Raw genomic sequence first — 14,438 nt, 5'->3', positions numbered from 1 at the left:
AGGCACAGAGGATTTTAAGTTGGGCATACTGGGGCAGCTAATGGGCTGGGACAAGGTTCAGTTAAGCCCCTGAGGTGAGCTAGTAACTCCGTAAGCTGTTGCTGCTGTGTAGCCTGTTGGCGGGCTAGCTCAGAAACGGCTTGGGTCACACCAGAGAGCGTTTGCTGGTGCTGACCGAGTAAGCTGCCCTGGTTGGCTAAACCAGACTTAATAGCCTCAGTATCTGTTATTTGATCTTGTACGGCCGCGTATTCTGTCATGGTGTGCACAGAACGCAGACAGGTACAGACACTGTAAAAATGTTTATTAAAAATAAACAGAGGTAAATCGTTGGTTGGTACAGAAAAATAGGTAATCACCAATAACAGGAGCAACATAGACAAAACCATACCATAACCAGAAACAGTCCAGAATTCACACACGAGATATCCAGCAGCAGAGATAATCCAAGAGGCAACAGTGATACTCCGATAGTCCGAGTCAAACACAGAAAATCCAATATCAGAGGCAAAGGCAAAATCGGCGTAGAGAAAACAAAGGCAAGGTCATACACAAAAATAGCTGAGACAAGTAATTCAGAAACGCTTTGTAAAGAGGTAGAACCTACAATACGCGGCGTGGGTGTGTGTATGGTATGCTCTTAAATAGTGCCAGTGATTAGTATTCCGGACTTCCTGGAGGAAGAGGTGTCATGTGATCAGGTGTGTGTGTGTGTGATGTCAGCGGGTGGTGCGTTCTGGGTAGTGTAGTTGTTAGACTGAGAGCCTCTGTTAGAGCTGTTGAAGGGACAGAGGAGCTTACAGGACCAGACGTGACAGTATTTTTCAACAAAATCTGCAGAGACACAGCAAACATTTTTTTTCCTCAGTATGTGAAGAACAACAGGTTAATCTAATTGTTTTGCCAGTCAAACTCTGAAGTCTCTTGTGAAAGAAATGACTCATGAATTCATATCTGATGTTTTCCGCTTTACAGTTCTTCCAGTTTTCTGGCTTCTCTTGAACTTTGCACTGCATTTCCTGGAGTCAGGTTTCATTCTGACAAGGAAGCAAACAGAAATGAAAATGAAAGTCAATATATACAGAATCACCAAACTGGTTTGTTAAGCACATCCTGTTAATAAGAGGCTCTCAGGGAAAGTCAGGGAAAGTTTTTATAGAAAAATAAAACTCTTAATTAAAAATATAGAACAACACAGAACATTTAAAAGCAAGTTTTCAAAGTTAAACAGGCCAGGCTGGAAAACGTTTAAATCTAATTATAATTTAGCTTTAGTTTAGTTTTTTTTTTTTTACTGACTTTCATCTATCAGTCTTATTCTGATTTCATTACTTTGACTACTGTGAAATAAAAGAATAAAATTAGATTAAGATTTTAGTTAGTCAAGAAACAGAATTGTGCTCTGTGATACTTACATGGAATAGTGGATTCAGTGCTGCACCACTTTTCTTCTTTAGGTTGTAGTTTAATTGAATCCAAAATGAATCCAAATGACCACTGCCCCCTTTTGATTGTCCATTAGTGGATTATTACAGTGTATTGCTGTGATTTTCTACAGTAGTAGGATTATTACTGTGATTTTATCATTTTCAAGTTAATTACTGTAGTTTTGGTTGTATTCAGAGTATAATACTGTAAAAGTATTTACAGTAGTTCATTTTGCAGGAACACAGTGTACTACTGTGGATTTCACAGCATTTTTTACAGTGTATATTTGTGGACAACTGAGTGTAATCATAAGTGTGGATGACAAAAATATACCTACCATTTGCATTTAAATAATGTTATGAGTCTATATAAGTGCAACAAATATCTAGAAACTGCAGAGTTTTCAAAAACAGGTATACAATGTATACTTCTTCAAACAGTGTAAACCTAAAGGAAATATTATATTTTAGAAAGCATAATACATATACAAATATATTAAACCAAATTATATACAGCAAACATCAAATTCCTCAAATTCCAAACAACAATATTGTCATTTTGAGCATTTATGTGCAGAAAATAAGAAATGGCTGAAATAACAAAAAAGACGCAGAGCTTTCAAACCTCAAACAATGCATAGAAAACAAATTCATATTCATTTAGAAACAACAATATTAATGTTTTAAGAGTTCAATATTTGGTGTCATAACCCTGATTTTTAATCACAGCTTCATGGCATGAAATAACATGGCATGGCATTTCCTTGGCATGTTCTCTTCCACTAGTCTTTCACACTCCTTTGGGTGACCTTCTGCCACCCCTGGTGTACACATTCAAGCAGTTCAGCTTGATTTGATGGCTTGGGTCCATCCAGCTTCCTCGTGATTACATTCCATAGGTTTTCAATTGAGTTACAAATCAGGGTTATTGCACTGAATATTGATTTCTGAACTCAACGTTAATATTGTATCTAGTTTCTAAATGAATATGATTTTTTGTGGTCTTTGATTGGTGAAACAGGATGGTATGACAGACCCAAATCTATGGATAAATGCTTTCACACACCACCAGTGAATAGCTTGGGTAGTAAAGCTGAGACTGAATTTCACCTTTTGATGAAACAAAATTGTTTGCTATTTTTGAGGTATTACATGTGCCTTTTGATACATACTGTGCAATAATACATATAATACAATAATACATATAGTAAACAAATTAATTAATTTTTACCCTAAATACATACATTAAATGTAGATATGTATTTAAATAATTTAAACAGGGCTTAGCTAAAAAAAACACTACTTAATCAATGAAGTGTATTAAAATATGACAAAAAAATCCCAGAATGCAAAGTGTAATGTAAAAAAAATGTTGGCAACAATAACAAAAATCTTTTTGGATTTTTAGTATAACACAGTTTACAATATAAAAAATAAAGGGTACATTGAAAATTAAAAGGTGCTGATAAGATTACATTAAAATATTAACCAGGAGTGGATTTCCTAATAAATTCTTGCCACCAAGATGATTCTTAGATGGTCAAGCGAGTTTCACACTAAGTACTCTCTCCAAATGAATAAATGACTAAAATGCAATAAATAGAAAACACAGATTTTTTTTTTAACTGAGTTATTTATTTGACTATAAAATGTATTGTTAAATAAATAAACGGAATACATGGTTTCAAAATATGACATCAAATGATAATTTAGTAGTTTAATGCATTTATTTAACTATAAAACGTTGGTTTACTTATTTTATGTTAAATTAATGATCAAATAAAATTGTGACGCCAGGTAGAGAGGAGTGACGCAAGCAGAGTTAAAAGTACAAACAGGTTTATTAGCAGGCAAGCTAACAGATATTGCTAACAGGAAAGCCAGGCAAACAGCGGTCTCACCGATACCAGAAGACAAAATACAGTCCGAGTTCGAAACCGAGAAACAGTCCAACCGTACAACAAATCCAATAAGGGCAAAACAAAAGACATAAACCGATAATCCGAAAACAGGGTCGTAACGAGAAAGCAAAAACAGAACATAGGAAAACGCTTAGTATGCAACATGAGTCGACAATACCTCGCGGTGTTTGTTTACAAACGGATGCCTTAAATACAGGAGCTAGACAAGAATGAACCGGAAGTAATTCAGAATACAGGTGAATCAGAGCGTCGGAGCGTAACGCGATTGGGTGAAGGTGAAAGGTTATTATTGATGTCGTAACCAGGGGAATTCTGAGAAATGGAGTCCGGTAGTGTGGAAGGAGAACAAGGCTGCGTGACAAAAATCATTCAACTCATTGTTAGAAGTAATAATTTCAAATCAACTTTGTCAAGTAGAGATATAGTCCTTTCATATTACAAAGCTCATTTTTACATTAGTTGGTTCATTTATTTTATATTAAATTAACTATCAAATAAATGCATTAAACTCAATCATTGTTAGAAGTAATCATTTTAAATCAACTTTGTCATGTACACCTATATATATACACCTTACATGTAACAATGCTTATTTTTTAATTAGTCAGTTTTATAACACGTAGTAGGGTTAGGGTTATGATAACCAAAACAGCTAGGGTTAAGCCTACAGTTGGAATAGGGTTAAAGTTAAAGCTGAAAGAGAGAGTATAGGGGGCACTTTCAATCAAACTTTTTGACAGGTGCCCTTTTTGACCCCTCCCCCACACCACGTGCCTCCTTTTCTGGAATGTGACCTTTGACCCCTCAGATCACCCTATGATGCTGTCTGTTAGTAATTATGTTTTCAATCATCTGTAATTACCCCTGCCATTCGTCATTCATGTTTTGGATATGAGGTAATTTAAACCATGGTGACACACCGCCCCGCCCATCCCTCCGCCCCTTCCTGCCCCATCCCCACCTCTTCCCATCCCGCCCCAGCCCCGCCCCATCATTATTCAGATTGTCCTGATTGGTCAAAAAAAAATTCCCGCCAAAAGTATTGACCAATAAGGTTGTTATTCCTATGGAGCAATCACAGCAAGCCTGCGAGTGAAATGTGTATTTAAGAGTTAGGGGTTAGCGAGATGTGTGAAGGACCGAGAGAACGGAGCAATGGCTTGTGTTTCTGAGGTTGCTGAAAACCAAAGCTTCCCATACCGGGATTCGAACCCGGACCGTCTGGATGAAAGCCAGAAATCCTACGCGTTAGACCATATGGGAGGATCTGTAGAAGAAGAGCACGATGACGAGAATCTAAAAAGGTACCGAACAATGGAGAGCATTCCTGAACCAGTCGCTCAAGGAGCGCTCAAGGATCGAGTCTGGCGTTTGTCAGATGGAACTTACTTCGGATATGTTTTTCTTAAGGATATATATAGCGTTGCTATGTACGTCGGAAAAACGGTTAGATACGATGATGCCTCAGCTCGTTTTACTTTGAACCATATAGAATGGTTTAGCTTCAGAAGACACTGCTCTGTTTTTAATGCCTACATCAATTACAGAAATACAGAATGCAGCCCATTTTTCAGGAGAACATGAATTTAATTTGGAAACCTCTGAATACAGGAAAGTCTAGGCGTTTTAATCTCGCGCTGGTTATGACAAGCCTCGGATGTAATGTAAGCCTCAGTGTCATTCAAGATTTAAAATGCTATGCAATTGAAAATGACCTGCACTCGCGCGATTTCCAGGTTGTTTTTAATTCAGAAGACTTCAAAAGAATGAATCGTGTCTACTTCGCAATAATTGACAGTTTGTTCTATATGAACAAATAGATTTTCTGATTATTGTCAAACATACAAAACCAACATTATATTCTTAAACATTAAACTTTTATACATTTTAATACTTTTTTAGCCTATACTTTTCTATACTTTAGCTAAATTACCTCTCTTTCATGTGAGTTGAGATGGTTACCCCACTCCTTGAGGCTAAAGAGAGGTAAGTGGTTGCTGGTGGAGTTAAGGGGTGGGGGGGTGGTGGTAGGAAGCCGTTTCCTGAGAGTAAGATATGAATTAGTTAGATCAATCAGTGTATTGATGGGTAAAGGAACTAGTGAACTAGCCCATTGTTTGATTCTCACATGTTGCTTCATGTGCAACTGGTTATAAGGGATTCCAGACTCCCAACCAAAGTCTATTCATGAATGTTCTGATCAGATCACTAAAATTTAAAACAGAGCAGTGTCTTTTTGATGGTTTGATTCCTTTGTTAAAAAACTGATAATGAATACTATAACTCGACCGTCAATAACTTGAGCTGAATTTCTAATTGAAATAGCGATAACTTCATACCTTGAAGCGGATGCTTGATATGAATGAAACACACACACACACTACACACCTCCCGCTCTTTTCTGTGATGTCATAACCTGAGGTCTTCAATCAAAATCAAAATCAAAAAATAAAAAACCCGTTGGTAATCCACAATATACAACATTCTGGAGACAGCCTCGACGCTTGAAGACCTCAAACGTTTTGACGTTCCTCGATTTCAACCGCAATATGGACTTTGGTGAGAGAAAAAACTTCTAATATGAAATTATCACAATATATTACCTTTATTGAAATTACCTTTAAGTAGTTAAATGACTGTTTCTTATGGTTTAATAGGAATTTAATAGGAATCACTCATCTTTCAGCTTAATTAATGTGAGTGGTTAACATTGTTCTATGTATCCTATGCAAAACCAAATGTAAGTGATATTTAAGACTACTTTTCTACGTAATATGAAATATGTAGTATATACATTCATCTTTTATTTTAGGATCAGAATGTTTCATTGTTGAAACTGTGACAGACTGTGATGCTGTGACACTATATCATCCATTTCAAAGTAAGTTTTTATTCATTTTTGATTAAAAATAAGTATTTAATTTCAAACGTGATGATTTGATTCCTTCAATATGAAACTCAAATGTTTATTTCTATTTTCTATAGCTTTTCATCCGGAATCTAGTAACTACGGATTAACCATTCACAGTGAGTGAAACTTAATGAAATATGTAATATATGTAAATATTTAATTTAAAATATTCTAACTCATGTGATTTCTGTTCATTAGAAAACAGTTACAGCCCATCAGCGTCTGACAAGCTACAATTTGATGATGTTAATTCTGGTAAGAAACTTATACACACAGGTTTACTCTTACAGGGAATGGAGAAAAAAGTACAACATGTTTTCTCTTTTCCTTCCACAGTGACGAGTCAACAATCAAATGATTACCGACCAACTACACCTAGTGAGTCAAATTTTGAAATTATGTAATAATTATCCTTTGTTAAATAACATGCGCTAATTGAAATCTTTTTTTCGATAGGAAACAGTCCTGCATTGTCTGATCACCCAAATTTCTCCGGTGAGAAACACACACACACACACACACACACTCCACCCATAGCCCCCACCCCTGGGGGCCCATGGCTCCTGTTCTTCAATAGTCCCACACACACACTCACACACTCACACACACACACACACACACACACACACACACACACACACTCACACTCACACACACACTCACACTCACACACACACTCACACACACACTCACACACACACTCACACACACACTCACACACACACTCACACACACACTCACACACACACACACACTCACACACACACACACACACTCACACACACACACTCACACACACACACACACACACACACACACACACACACACACACACACTCACACACACTCATGCATACAGCAATAATAATTCTCATATTTTTTTTTTTGTATTACAGATCTCCAACAGCAAGAAGGATGCGAACTGGACGACCTGTACGACTTTCGATATCTGAAAAGGGCCGTGGAGATTTCGCTACGGAGGCTGGAACGTGCAGCTGCAAGCAGATCACGGGAGGATTATAGGTCGGCTATACCTTTGATTACAGAACGTGTATTGCTCTTGGTTAGACATTGTGTTGATGATATAGATAAGAATGTCACAGAAACGCCCCGGTTGTGATTCTTTGTTAAAGAAGAATAAAGCTAAAAAATCCAACAACTCGCCTTATTCAAATGAAGCAAACAATAACCCACATTCATTAATCAGTGAACCAAGTACCTCAAACCTACAAACAAATCATGTAGAACACAACACAGCTCTGAACCCTTTTCTGATTAATGGTAGTAATGAAAGGTTGAATAATGAACACAGCTCTGAAATTGTATCTAATCTAGAAAATACATCAGAAACACCATACAATTTGTTTTCGGGATTAAGCGAATGCTTAACCAACACACAAAATGCATTAATAGAACACAACCCAACTCTGAACCCTTTTCTGTTAGAAATGGTAGATGAGATTAATGAGGTTAACGAAAGATTGGGGTCTATTGATGAACACAGGGATCATGAATTAGCTTCTAATCTTGAAAATATGTCAGAAAATCTATCCATCATTCAAACCGCTCTAACGCAGCACAACACATGCACAGCTCTGAACCCTTTTCTAATGGAAATGATAAATGAGCTGAATGAAAGCATGACAGAACCACAACCTTGTGTCGCCACTGTACCATCCCCTATAAATGATTCGTTTGAAACATCTCAGGAATTATTACAACAACTAAACCAGAGTCTCTTGAGATTAAATGAAATTCTTGCAAACATGGGTCAGGATTCACACATTTTACCAAGTAGTCCTGTTAACGAGAATGTTTCAAATAGCCCTTCTCCATCTACTGATGAAATGGAGGATATCCATACACCCAACAGCTGTAATGAGCAACAGCCGGAAATACATCAGATGCCTAGTGTGAGTGAGGGAGAGCAAATGGGATTTGGGAGAGATGATCAACCCGGACATGTTTTAGATCCAAACATAGTTATAAATCGTATAGACAACTTCAATACAACAGAAATTAGACGGAGGATAAACTTTTCCTCATTAGGAAACGTTGATTCATTTGGGGATTTTTACAGCTATGTGTTGGAGGTTTTAAACCGCATGCTTGAAGTTGGGAACGATAAAGTAGGCCCACGTGACGTAGTTCATGTTGAAATACAAGGCGAATCTCTCAATGTTTCATCACGTGTTGAGGTAATCAATGGTAACATAGAACTCGATTCGATTCTGACCATGATAGAAAAATCGATACAGAGTAGGTTTGAAATACTTTCTGACGAAACTATAGAACTGGTGATTCGAATTGTACATGCACCACATGGTGGTACACGCAATAGTATGTCCAAGATGTTCAATTCTGACGTACAACAAAAAATTAGACATCTTTACGTTTTTGATAACCGTGACAACCTTTGTTTTGCTTTATGCGTTTCCAAATTGCTGAATCCGGAACAAAGTGATTATCAAATAGAACAAAACGCGAGACAATTACAATCTGATGTAGGATTATCTGTAAATGATACGGTTAGCTTTGCAGACATTACACGATTTGAGCAAAAGTTGAATTGCAAAATTGTAGTGTTGTTCCGAACCACCAAGGTCAAAAAAGGGTATTCTTTTTTTCAGACTACAAAAACACCCCACAGCAAAACCTTGTTTCTGTTTTTGCACGAGAATCATTATTATGGAGTGAAAAACCTCAAAGCTGTACTAGGTACAACGTACGTATGTTCTTACTGTTATGCAGGATTTAACGATAAGAAACATCATAAATGGGATTACCACTGCAACGTGTGTCTCGACAGCGAATGTCCCAAACGTGCTAAGCAAACTGTACAGTGCAAAGACTGTCTGAGGATCTGTAGATCCCAGTATTGTTTTCAAAAGCATAAATCTCAGAATGGTACGGATGAATCTTTGTGTAAAACTAGGTTCTACTGTACCGGGTGCAACACATTGCAGGATCGTGGTTAAAAAAAACACGAGTGTCTTAAAACCCTGTGTAGACACTGCAGCGCTAAAATTGAGTCTAACTTTGATCATCAATGTTTTATGGAACCTTTAAAACGAGAACAGTCGGATGAAAAGTACATCTTTTATGATTTTGAATCTAATCAGGAGACGGGGTACCACGTAGCAAACTATATATGTTGCATTGATTTTAAAGGTAATGTTTGGTCTGCTGAAGGTACCGATTGTGTTTCCGCATTTTTCAAAAAGTTTCGGAGGAACAAATACAAAGGTTATACTTTTATAGCCCACAACGCTAGAGGGTACGATTCCTACATACTGTTGAACCGTTTAGTCGTAGAAGGTGTTACGCCTTGCCTCATAACACAAGGCGGTAAAATCTTGTGCTTTGAAGATAAAAAGTTTGATCAGAGATACATCGACAGTCTCTCGTTTCTGCCCATGAAACTTAGCACAATTCCCAAGGCTATGGGATTCACGGCTGAAAAAAAGGGGTATTTTCCGCATTTCTGGAATACCCAAAAAAATCAAAACTATGTAGGTCCATATCCGCATCCCGAGTTTTACGGTGTAGATAGCATGAGGTCAAAAGAGAGAGACGAATTTTTTGAGTGGTACAAAACACTCGACGGAAAGGTCTTTGACTTTAAGCAAGAGTTGGTTGCTTATTGTCAAAATGATGTTCGCATACTCAGAATGGGGTGCATGGCTTTCAGGAATGAGATACTGAGTAGCACGGGTGTAGATCCGTTCAAGTGCATCACCATAGCTAGCGTATGTTTGAAAATCTTTAGAACCAACTTCCTGCCTGAGAACATGTTAACCATTCCGCCTCTGGACAATTACATCAATAGGCAGAAATCATTCTCCACACCCGCAATACAATGGCTTGAATACATCTCTGGCAGAGACAATATACCCATTCAGCATGCCCTTAATGAAGGCGAGGTAAAGATTGGCAACTACTTTGTAGACGGTTACTTTGAAGATGGTGGTGTCTGTGGAAGATTATAAAATAACAAGATTAGCTTACAATAATCATGATAGCCAAAATCTTAACCTATGATTTCTTAAACTATGATTAAAACACATATTTGCCTTAACTATGATTAAAACACATTGTAGTGGATTAACCAGAGGATTTCTTCATTGCTTGGACACAAACACACACTACCCCCACTTTACGGCCTATAAGGAAACTTCGAACCCAGAACACTCTAAAAAAACCTTGGAGTAATTTTTTTTTTCAAACAACCTTAAATTTCAAAATGACATTTACTGACTATTTCTTCACTCAGCCTCGCTCAAGAGCCCTAAATGCGAGTTTAGGGTAAAATTCTGTTTACATTCCTCCAAGTCATAAACCTCGGAGTTAATGTAAACATTTGGAACATTTGCAACACCATCACTAGGACGGGACTGCGGACTTAAGAGAGAGTCAAAACTTAATTAATGCCTTGGAAATTGTTAATTCACCAAATGTTGTACCAATTTAGGGGTTTGTGCCTAGTTATTTCTGCAATCACTTAGAAATAAGATTAATGAAATTAAGAGAAATGTTCTAAGCTTGGGATTCCATTTTCAACATTGCAGGCTCAAATTCTGTGGGGTGCAGAAAGAACTCCTTCCCCCACCATCGTAAATTCCGATGCCAGCCGCTTATCTAAACACAGCAGAGGGAAGAGGAATTTCTCACTGAGAAGATTTTGCTTAAAATACATATATATTGACTATATAAAAAAGGTGTTTTATAGAATGTTTACTAGATAATGGTATATGTGTCTGGTATATGGTATGTGTGTTTGGATGTGTCCTGATTAAATTCTCCTACACATTCAAGTCTGAATCAACAAGGTTTAATTAGCATTTGATAATTTAGCTTTATTTGGTTATCAGTGGTTTAACCATGTATTATCTTTTAAGTGATTTAATTGGGTTTAAATAATAACATGACTCTTGATCTCTTTCTGACAGAGTACCATCCATCATTGTATTCCTAAGATTATCTTGAGTATTACAAAACTGTTTGTGGGCAAAATATATATATATTACATTTATTGTGATTCAATTGTAAGATTGTTGTTTCCTGAATTTATCCTCACAAACTGATATGCTGAAAAATGTATTTTGATCCACTGTTTAATTGAGTTTTCTTTTGGTTTGATCTATTAGAAAAATGCTGAAGCATGCTGACCATGTGAGCGAGGGGGGGTTTTATGGCCCTTTGTGAATAAGATCTTCCCTGCCAAAGTTTGAAATTGCTCCTAGACCAATCAAAACACAGACATTTGGGCCACAGGGCCAATCATAGCTCGAAGGCCAAACAGGCCACAGAGTCTAATAGTTAAACTGGGCAGACACAGTTTGAGTTTCCAGTTGAGTTTTGGGAGTTCAGGTCAGAGCAGTTGGAGGAGAAGCAGTTAGAGAAGGAGTGGGAGAAGGAGTTGGAGAAGATGAGTTGAGGAAAACAGTTAGAGGAGAGAGGTTAGGGAGCCCAGAGATGGAGAAAGGATAGACTGTTAGTTTAGTCATCTTAAGTTAGTTTTCTTAGACTAGTGCATTTAATCTTCAAGTATATTAATATTAGCTATCCTAGTTAAAATATCTAAGGTTATTTTACAATCTACGAAGCCAAGCATTATTCCATCTAAGTTTAGCTAAAGTACAGCTGAAAAGGAGATCCGCCAGATCCAACCCAGAAACCTGCGGTCCGGAGGCCACCAGCAAGCCACCTGAGAGCGAAGGGATTTCCCTGTGGGTTCTAATGGGGCTCCGTGCTGACACAGGAAGTCAAACCACCCTGCAGACAGGCTCACGTGATCCTTTTTCGGGGTGAAGCAGCAGACGACCAACACAGACGGACGTCACAGAGGCCCATTTCAACACCTCAGAGTAAGGCAGAGCTGGGTTTTAATCTTTCGGCAGATGGTGTCTGTTGGTCATGGTTTGGGTCGGGTCTTTAATAGAGCGTCTTTAGTATAGATGACTCATTTTGAGTGTCTTGGGTGGAAATAAGAATTGGTTTCGTAGACTCAAAATGCCTTAGACCCTTATTTAGAAATATTCACTTAATAGTTCTATTAATCTTTATTCCTTTCATATCAGCATTATAACGTGTTTGTTGTTTTACTTCTCATTTATTATTCTACACTATGATTTGATATATAATGGCTACATTTATGACTTTTTAATGAATTATTTACTCATATCTGTGTGATTTAATAAATACTTTTATTTTACAAAACCTGTCATTTCAGTGTGTTTTTCTGAATAACTTGGTTATGAAAATTTCTGTCACCTGTAGAAACCACACCCTGAGATGTCTTGTGTTATTAATTAATCTAATTAAATTAATTTAATAACTGGCGCCCAATTAAAAATATTTCAACATCTCAATTAGCACCAGGTATTAAACCACTGAGCCCGCTACAACATATTACACAAATAGATCTATGAAAGCTATAAATCTATATTCTACTAATCATTAATCACTGAATCAAGAGTTAGTCACTAAAACCACACGTACACACAGTTATTATTTGATTCATAAAATCAGCAATGACATTTGAATGGCCCAACCGAGAAAGCACGCTTCCTCGTTGTACTGGTAAACATCTTGAGGTTACAGAGGCTAGCAGACTAAAAGAGTTCCTCTTTTACTCCTACACTCTAGGGACAGGTCAACCAGGGGAGAGCCGTATAGAAACCAGTGAATGAAGTACATTGTGTAACCTTGCATTAGAAGATTGAGTCTACAAAATTATGCATACAGCTTCAAGCTTTATTACAGGTATTATAACTAACTAATCTTACTGTAGATGTAGCAGAACTATTATCAATAAGAGAGTACGAACTGAACTGCTGTAATTGCAGGAAAATATGATCTGAGAGGAAGTGTGTCTTGTTGAACTCAAGACATGCCATAAACGGGAAATGATTCTCCCTTGTCACCTTGGCAAGGGAAGTTGACCACCTACGATTTCTCAGAAGCAAAGGTCAAGACAGCTTTCGGGTTCCTAAAGAAAGTCTGGAAAACTGAAGTATACCATATTTGGAAAGATAAGCATAAAAATGAGAAGCCACCTAGCAACTAGGTACGTCACAAAAGGGTATACGTCACAAAAGGGTATAAAGGATGGAGTCAGAAAGGCCGAGGTTCAGAAGAACTAGGATGCATGCCTGTAATGTTCTTCCCAGATCTGAAATGTTCTTCCCAGATCTGAAATAAATCATACTTGTTCACTCTCAATCTCCGTGTCGTCTGAATCCTTGGATCAACGAACATGCAACACAAAAAGCTAAGACAGCTTTTTCTACATGTCCGAAAAGCTTTTGAGTTTCTCGGATGTTTTTATCACGGATGTGACAAATGCTTCCCTTCAAACCTGACTCATCCTCTAAGTAAGACTTACCAAACCTTTGGTGAAATTTTGCAGCAGTCTTTGGAAAAGATTCAGATTTTACAAAACACTCACAACTTGCACGTCACAGTAATGTGGGAACATACATGGAATGAGATGAAAAGGTCAAATCATGATGTTAAAAAATTTCTCGATCACTTTGACTTTCCTGAGCGAATGAAGCCGCGAGACGCTCTGTTTGGCGGTCGTACACATGCGTTGCATTTACACTGTGGCTCAACCCTGTGAGAGAATAGATTACTATGATTTCACATCTCTCTATCCATACGTAAACAAGACAAAGAGGTACCCCGTAGGTCACCCCACTATCATCTTTCGCAACTTTAAGCCGTTGGAAGATTATTTCGGTCTCATGAGACTAAAACTCTTACCTCCCAAAGGACTATGGGCTCCTGTTCTTCCTTTTAGAGTGAAAAGCAAGCTCCTGTTTCCTTTGTGTAGAATGTGTGCTGAACTACAACAGCAAATTTGTAACCACACGGACGAGGAGAGGGCTCTGACTGGAACTTGGGCTAGCATAGAGGTTTTGAAGGCTCTTGAGAAAGGTTACCGAGTGATGAAGGTTTTCGAAATCTGGCACTTTCCTAACCAGACGGATGAGTTGTTTGCAGATTACATTAAAATGTTTCTAAAAACAAAACAGGAAAGCTCAGGGTACCCCTCTTGGGTAGTTGAGGAGGTTGGCAAAAAAGAATACGTTGAAAAGTACCGCGAGAATGAAGGCATAGAACTTGATCCTTCACACATAGTTGTAAATCCTGCCAAGAGATCTGTAGCAAAAC

At 37.7% G+C, this 14,438-nt stretch overlaps 1 non-coding gene across 1 annotated transcript; it reads right to left on the bottom strand.

Annotated features, from left to right (window-relative positions):
* Positions 1 to 4,540: 4,540 nt before the first annotated feature.
* trnae-uuc (transfer RNA glutamic acid (anticodon UUC)) lies at positions 4,541 to 4,612 on the bottom strand. The gene has a single exon. It is a non-coding gene; the product is annotated as a tRNA-Glu (tRNA).
* Between the last annotated feature and the right edge of the window lie 9,826 nt (positions 4,613 to 14,438).

The sequence above is a fragment of the Astyanax mexicanus genome, chromosome 15 (genome assembly GCF_023375975.1).
Source record: "Astyanax mexicanus isolate ESR-SI-001 chromosome 15, AstMex3_surface, whole genome shotgun sequence".
NCBI classification, from domain to species: Eukaryota; Metazoa; Chordata; class Actinopteri; order Characiformes; family Acestrorhamphidae; genus Astyanax; species Astyanax mexicanus.
Note: the sequence above shows the minus strand (reverse complement) of the source record. Positions and strands in the feature narration are given on the sequence as shown.